Below are 8,133 nucleotides of genomic sequence, written 5' to 3'. Positions count from 1 at the left end.
AATGGGGAAAAACTTGCCAGTGATTACTTAGACAGGGGACTCACATCTAGAATAGATAAAGAACTCAGAAAATTAGACTCTCAAGATGAACTATCCATCCAAAAAATGGGCATGCAAAATGACTGCAATTCCATCTCACCCCAGAAGGAATGGTCATCATTAAAAAAATCAGTGTAACACACGCTTCAAAAGAGACAGGGAAAAAGGAATCATTAAATACTCTTGGTAGGAATGTAAACTAGTGCAAGTATTATGGAAATCAGTAGGTCAGTAGGGAGACTCCTCAGAAGACTAAAACTAGAAATACCATTTACCTACCTATTGCCCTTCGAGGTATCTTCCCCAAAGATAGTGCATACTATCTGATCCATGCATACCCATGTTTATAGCAGCACAATTGATAATAGCTAAATCTTAGAAGCAGCCTATGTGTCCGTTAACAGACGAATGTGGTATTTATATACAATGGAGTTCTTTTCTGCCATAAAGAAGGATAAACTTGAATCATCTGTAGAAAAATCAGTGCACCTGCAGATCATACTTTAAGTAAAATAAATCAGACATATAAGCCTAAACATCACATGATTTTGCTTACATGAGAAACCCAAAATATAAATAAAGAGCAAACTAAAAGATAAATAATAAGAAGTGGGGAGATAGATCTTTCTGAAATGGTAAGGGCATCAAGAAATGGAAGGAGTGGGTAAGAGTGGTGAAAAAAGAATTAAGATGTGTTATGTACATGTACTGCCTCTGTATAAGAAAAGTAAAAATTATATACTGCAAACATATACTACTAAAAATAAAAACTAGAAAAAAGTGTTTAAACTTTCTCTGGTGGGGCATTCGGCTTCTAGTATGATGACTGCAATGAATTAAGGAACGGGGGAAACACTGTGAACATTAGTCCTTTTGGGAAAAATTAAACTTGTCATTCTCAGGTGGGATATAAGACGTGGTGACTGAAAAAACAGTTATTTAAAACATTAGAAGGCACCCAATAAAAACCAACAGCTGCAAAAAAATAGAAGTGATGTATATGCTATAGCTGTATACTCATGGCTATGAAGAAAGTTTAATAATTTACATAAAATTATGTATTGTTGAATGAAAAAGAAAGATCATGAAGAAAATTTATTTTCTTTTGTTTTTTGTTTTTTGGGTTTTTTTTTTTTTTTTTTTTTTTTTTTTTTTTTTTTTTGGTACTGGGAATTGAACTCGGGCCCTTGCGCTTTCAAGGCAGGCCACCAAACTGCTGAGCTAAATCCCCAGCCTCATGAAGAAAATTTAAAAAGACAGAGGGAGTCAGAGAAAGTGAGACAGAGACAGACAGACACAGAGAGACAGAGAGACAGACATCTAAAAGGAAATACCTCTACCTGTTTTAATAGGCTCTAGGCTTAAGAAATTGTGGATTTTCTTTTCTATTCCTTTTGTGTTCTAAATACTAACATTTAATATGTAATACTTTTAGTTTGAAAGGAATTATTTTGATGGCCCTCTCAATGTTTAAGCTGATATCCTGGCTCACAATAGGACATTTTGGTGTCAATGTCTGATAGCTAAGGTGACTGTCTTGCATATATCATTTTCAGTGCACTGTGGACTTTGTCATCTAATCATTTTAGATTCTAAAACTATTTTATGTCCTCCTTTGAGGTGAAATTTGAATATTGTTATTTTTAAATGCCCACCCATGTTAGAGTTCCTAGCGTCACATAGAACTTGCCTGCCTTCAGTAAAGAGACACAGGCATGCCCATGAACTTCTTGCAGTGCTCGTATAGACAGAATGAGGATATTGCTGTGGCTGTTCTTAGACTGTAACAGAGCATCTAATCCACAAGGATCCACCCTTTCCCCATTGGGATCTGGGCAAGTGATAAACCTAGCGCAAACGTGCCACAGCAGGCACGTAGAGCCCTCTCTGTGCGAATCGAGTTGCCCTAGCAGCTGAGCATTGGATTGAAGGTATATTTTCTAAACTAAAACCTCAGTATTCAGATTAATTGCAGTGTTGTCAATTTGCAATAAGTAAGTGGCTTTAGGTTTGTAGTTTGGACACTTGGACTCTAAAAGTTTCACCATCACTGATGTAGGCATTCTAAAGATGTATGCCAGTGCTGCTGTGTACTTGTCAAATTCAAGCCATTTTCTTGTACAATCATGACTCATTTGCCTTCTGATGAATTTATTGGCCCATCTCATTTCTCCAAGTTTAACCTTTGAGCCCATAAGCAATAGAGATAGTTGAAAAGTAAGTATGTGTATGTGTGTGTGTATGTGTGTTTAAGAAGAAAAGTGCTGTCCTTGTAAACAACCAGTCCTCTCAGAGAACTAATTTCTTCTAAATTGTACAGATCCTTTATTTTGACTGACTGTTGTGAAGAGATCTGTGAAGTGATTGCATTCTGAACACTGGCATGAGTGATTGATACAGGCTGATACACCCAGGTAACTGAAATAGGCATCCCCTGCCAAGTGCTGTTAAGTGAACCACAGATAGAAAAGGATTAAAGTATCCTACAACTGTGATCCAAAGAATGAGAATATATAGCAACACAGCAGAAAAAGGAACATGGAGATAGAGGTATTAACTAGCTTTCTATTCTTGTTAGCATTTTAAGATCAGATGGTCTTGCATTGGGGAGGTAAATCTCACTACCATTATATATTTCCTACAATTCATGTGATTTCTGCAAGTGTTGTGCTATTCCAAATCAGCCACATACATCCCATTCCTTTTGTTCATTTTCTTTTTAACATTCTTTCCCAGAAAATCATTTTTCTCAGCAAATTGAAAATCAGTCATGTGACATTTGTTATCAGAAATGAAAATACACTTGCCTTGCTTTTGGTAATTCATTTCTAGCTTTATGCAGCCACATTTAGTTTTATTTCTAATTTTCAAACAACTTGAACCTTTAAACTAGCCTAATAGTTTTCACAGCCAATATAGTTATCAAAGAAACTTGAAATCTTGAAACAAAGTTTGGCAAAAAACTCAGGTGGCAGATTATTACCCAACTAATGTCACTATAATCTGAAGTCATGCATTCTAAAATAATGCCCATGGCCCAGTCAGCAGCTCATCTATTTTCAGCAATATCTGACCCTGTAGAAGCCATCACATCAAAGACATGGAGGTGGTCTTCCAGCATTCCCGATTCTGATGGATTTGACTTAGAGAGAAAGAATCTTTGCATCGAATGCAAACAAAATAGAGTTGAGTATTCTGGAAAGAATCAACTACTTTTTCCTGATGGCTGCGTTCATGTTCACCTTCACATGGAAGCGATTTGTCCCAAATAAAAAGCTTTACCACATATCTAATCAGTACTTGTAAAGAGGCCAAATTAGATATCTTCATTGAAGATAAGAATAATTGAACTCACTAGATGATGAAAAGTTGATGAGCTACATTGCATTGTGTGAGCACATGCGAGATAATCAAGAGATGTATGGTTAATATACTATCGGTGGCAATAGCAATGTCTGAAATAAAATTGAAGGGATTATCTTGACAATTACCTTTACAACAAGTGAGATCAAAATGCTTCTGAAGTGTCCAGATAATTATTTTACTTATCTGTGTCATTTTTGCATTTCAAATAGAGATTTTCAGATCTCAGCTATCATAATTTTTCAAATGAATAATCTTACAAAGAGAAATAGATTTGTTGCATTTGACATGAATTTTTTATTAAAAAAAACCCTGCATGAATGAAAGAATGGATATGAGTGGAACGGGTAGCAATTTAGTGTTTTTGAGGTTTCAAAAATTTTTACACTGATACTTTAAATGTTAATGGAAAACAATAACATTGAAAATTTGCGACTTTAGTCTGATTTTTAAAAATTTCTTATCATTGCCAATCCATCCTAAGCTGTATCTCAATTATTTATAGAAGAAAAATAGGTCATATAGCCTGGTGTGGTGGTTCATGCCTGTAATCCCAGCTCTCGGGAGGCTGAGGCAGGAGGATCACTATGAGTTCAAGACCAGCCTGGGCTACATAGTGAGTTCCATATATTACCCTATACTAACAGGCATAAACCTGTTCATACATCCTTTCTTTGCATGCACTCACATTCATTCGTTCATCCACGCAATATTACTCATTCCCAGTACTAACTGGTATTGTGATAGTAACAAAAAAAAAAATAGATAGAGTTCGGTTCCCTAATTCTAGGCGCTTATATTATGTGTGATAAGCTCCATGACATAGTAGTAAGTTAGTGGATTAAGGTTTTGGCTATGTCACCTATTAGCTGTGAATGGTAGAGATTACCTACTGCTACCCAAAATCCATCTTGGATTTTTCTTTACATACTGAGGCTTTTTCTCCCTACGGACCACGGGGTTCATCCTCATGATACTCTGATTGACCAGGAAGAATTACTGTGTAGGGAGGTGTTAAATCCCAGAATCTGATACCCAAAACAGATGGAAATTCGGAAAATACCAGGATCAAGATGTTTATACTAAGTCCCACCAGTCTTTCTCTCCTTAAACTTAGTCAAAATGGATTCTTTGACCTATCTTGCCTTAAAGTAAGTCACCAGGTCCTGATTTCAGAGGAGCCTTGTTCTATTCATAGGGGCCAAGAAGAACCTGAACTTTGCTGAGATTCCCCACACTCCTAAATTTATTTCTATTTGGTTATATCTCTTTGTCTATTCATATTTCTTCATAACTTTCCATAAAAATGCATACTATTATAACTTGTGTCTAGATGTCTTCCCAAAGCGTCATATGGTCATAGGTGAGACTTTCTAGAGGTCCTTGAATCTCCAGTGTGTGATGCTGGGACTAGGGGTGTGTGATTACTAATCAGTCTACTGATTGGTTTGGCCTAGTTCTGGATGCAGATAATGGGAAGGCCCTCCCTGTGTGTGCATGGCTCCACACAGCGTGCATAGCCAGGTCGGGATGAAAGGGAGAGGCAGGCGGCTGCTGCTGCAGGTGCTGCTTCGCTTGCTGCTTTGCTGCCTCTGCCTTATTGTTGGGAGGGTAAAATCAAACATACAATGATACATGAACAAGTTTATCTGGTGTTCTTGGAAAAAGCAGAGGTAGGTAGTAATACACAGTGATTTTATAAATACTGATATTATGAAGAATTTGAATTTTTTAATAAAGAGAAAACTAAACCCTCTATGAATTGACAAATTAAGCATTTTAAATTGAAATATAGATTTTCCTTAGTAGTAGAGATTAAATAGATAATGAAATTACTTCAGCAAAACTTTGACTTGAAATTTTAAAAAATTGGTTTTTTTAGGTAATAGTTTCCAAGACAAACTAGTCTGTATGCAAATGACTCTATGTCCAAAGATTATGCTTCAGCAGATTAGCTTTTTAACCTTAAACAGTCGTATATTTTTGCAGAAGAAATTTAAAAGGACATTTTATTTTCTATTTTTAACAATATAGTAGTTGTTTAAACTTCCATAATTCCTCAGCCATGACATAATTCATAGAACTTTGCCACACTTCATTATTTCTGGATTGTGTGGAGTAGGAAATGTAGATTGAAAATGTGACCATACTTATAGGTTACAGGGGAGAATCATAAAATGCAAACCTAGAGGCCACCATGCCATTGGAATTTAAATGAAAGCCCAGGGCAGTGTTACAGAAAAAAGACAGGAAGGGTGTAAGGAGAGAAAAATGAAGGGGTGTGTTAGTGATGGACGTAGGAAGTAACCGAGGAATTTCCATGCTTATGTCAAATAGCATGGTTATGCTCATTGGATAGCATGTCGTGGATGTGTCAGTTTATCTCATTTTATTCTGCTGTCACAAAAATTTCATCCTCCCTACAACTTACTTCACTGTGTTGTTTTTATTCTTCTTTGTGTCTGCAAATAATTCACATATTATGAGGCTATTGATATAATTTTCACATGGCAGAAAGTGCTTTCGTAATGCGGCTTTTTGACTCTCCCAAAGAACTCAGTGTAAATTCCAATAGTAAATTCTATGAAGTAGTGGAAAATGCATTAGATTAAATCTCAGAAGTAATGGGTTCTGTCCCATTCCTGCAAGGTGCCTGTGTGCAAGCCACTTACCCTTTCTGAGACTCGGTTCCTGTCACATGTAAAAGAAGAATAAACAATGCTTCATCTCGTTTATGAATTTTGAAATGAAATAAAAATAGAAAAATATTCCATATGCTTGAAGAGTTACTTCACAAGGAAGTGTCAATCACATATTACTACAATAAAAATAGACTAAGAGCTCTTAATTTGCCAGTCTAAAATCCAAACAGTTTGATGCCATGTGTAAATATTTGTCTGTTTTTACACTTCATTTTTTGACTGTCTCAGTGTGTCCTTTTAAAATGTGATTTGGTAAATGTTCCTTTAGATTTCTTCAGTAGAGTCAGAAGAACATCTAAGAAAGTGAAATCAGTAGGATAAAAATATTCTATGCAAATATATAAAGTAGATAAGTCATAAACCATACATACATATGTGTGTATACACTCAATATGAAAATGCATCCATTGTTTTTAGTCTGGAAAATAATTTCATGAGGAGAATCTCATGCTGTTAGCAAGTTCTTTACTTAGTTCATAGTTAATGGTAGTCATTTGTATTATACAGTACCTCCTACACTCAATAATGGAACAAGTTTTGGAGTTTTAAAATTGGACGGAGCTGAGTTGTACTCAGATGACATTTTTTTTGTTCAAAGTTAACTACAGAGCATCATGCCACATACAACATCAGTACGGCAAGCACTTTGGCTCTGGCACTTCTCAAAGCTTTACATATATTTTGTACCTCAGTCTTCACAAAATCTCCAGTGAAGTGTAGACGCAACTACTATGTTATGGTTAAGCACCTGGTAAGCATAATCAATTTGTATAGTCAAAACGTATCTCAAACATGGATGCTCCCATCTTCTTTCTTTGAAAATGAAGACACTGAATTTGAGAAAGAGTGGATCAGCTGAGTAAGATTTTTAGGTAGTAAGTGTTGAAGATCAAACCAAAACCGAGGTCTGCCTGATTTACTATGTCGTAAATGTCACAGTTTCGGCAGCAAGAAGAATTCAGATAATCTAGTATATATGGGATAAACTCAAGTGTTTCAGACCAGGAACGTTCAGTCTAAAGGAGAAATTGTCTAATAGCACTGCAACAGACCAGTGTGCATTTGTAAAGTAATAACTTTTCTCTTTGCCTTATGAAACTTATACTATGTAAGCACCATTACAATATTACAAAGAGAAAAAGAAAGGAACTTATACAACTAAAGAAAGAAGATTAAGTAGGAGGTGAAGGAGAGAGGGGAACATAGGAGTAAGAGGAGAAATGAGGGGAGAAAAAGAATAATCATTTTTGCAGATATTATGTAAGAAATGCAGAATGACATCTGCCACACTTAAAATCCATATAAGATTGACTAGACATATTCTTATTAGAGGGCCAAACACATATCACTGAAATTCCTGAAAATGAATAGCAAGATAGTGAATCAGAATTAGTCATTGAATATTTTTAACTTTACATGTAAATACCAGACTCTGTCCACAAAACGGATAGTGTTAGGGGAAAGAAAGCAAGTTGCATCCATACAAAATAACTCTTAAGGAGAAAACAATTTTCAAACAAAATATTTCAAGTAATGAAAATTTTCCTCTCAAAACCAATCAAAAGATATAAGAAACCTGTATCTTTGCTATACTTTTTATGGCTTCTGTAACAAATTTATGGCTTCTGTAAATGTAGTGGCTTAAAATAACACAAATGGATTTAAATTAGATATAAAATACATTAAATATTAAGTACATAGAATATTAAATCTATCATGTACTTTCAGTATCACATATATCATCTCTCATGTAGAAGCACAAGTATTCTTCCTGAAGCTTGGGAAGAGAATGATTTTCTTGCCTCTTCAACATCCGGAGGCTGCATGCCTTCCACGGCTTTGGCAACTTCCTTTCCTCCCTCTCCAATCCCTTGCTGGTATTATTACATCTTACCCTGCTTCTTCTGTGGTCAACCCTTCCTCTGCTTGTGTTTTATGAAATAGCTTGTGGTGGAGGTAGCGTCGAACCATATAGTCCAGGATAATCTCATCTCAGAAACTTAGCTTAACCTCATCTGCAAGGTCTTCT

The sequence above is a fragment of the Fukomys damarensis genome, unplaced genomic scaffold, assembly GCF_012274545.1.
Source record: "Fukomys damarensis isolate Sample0158 unplaced genomic scaffold, DMR_v1.0_HiC HiC_scaffold_28, whole genome shotgun sequence".
In the NCBI taxonomy this organism is placed as follows: Eukaryota; Metazoa; Chordata; class Mammalia; order Rodentia; family Bathyergidae; genus Fukomys; species Fukomys damarensis.
This window is presented reverse-complemented; position numbering follows the sequence as displayed.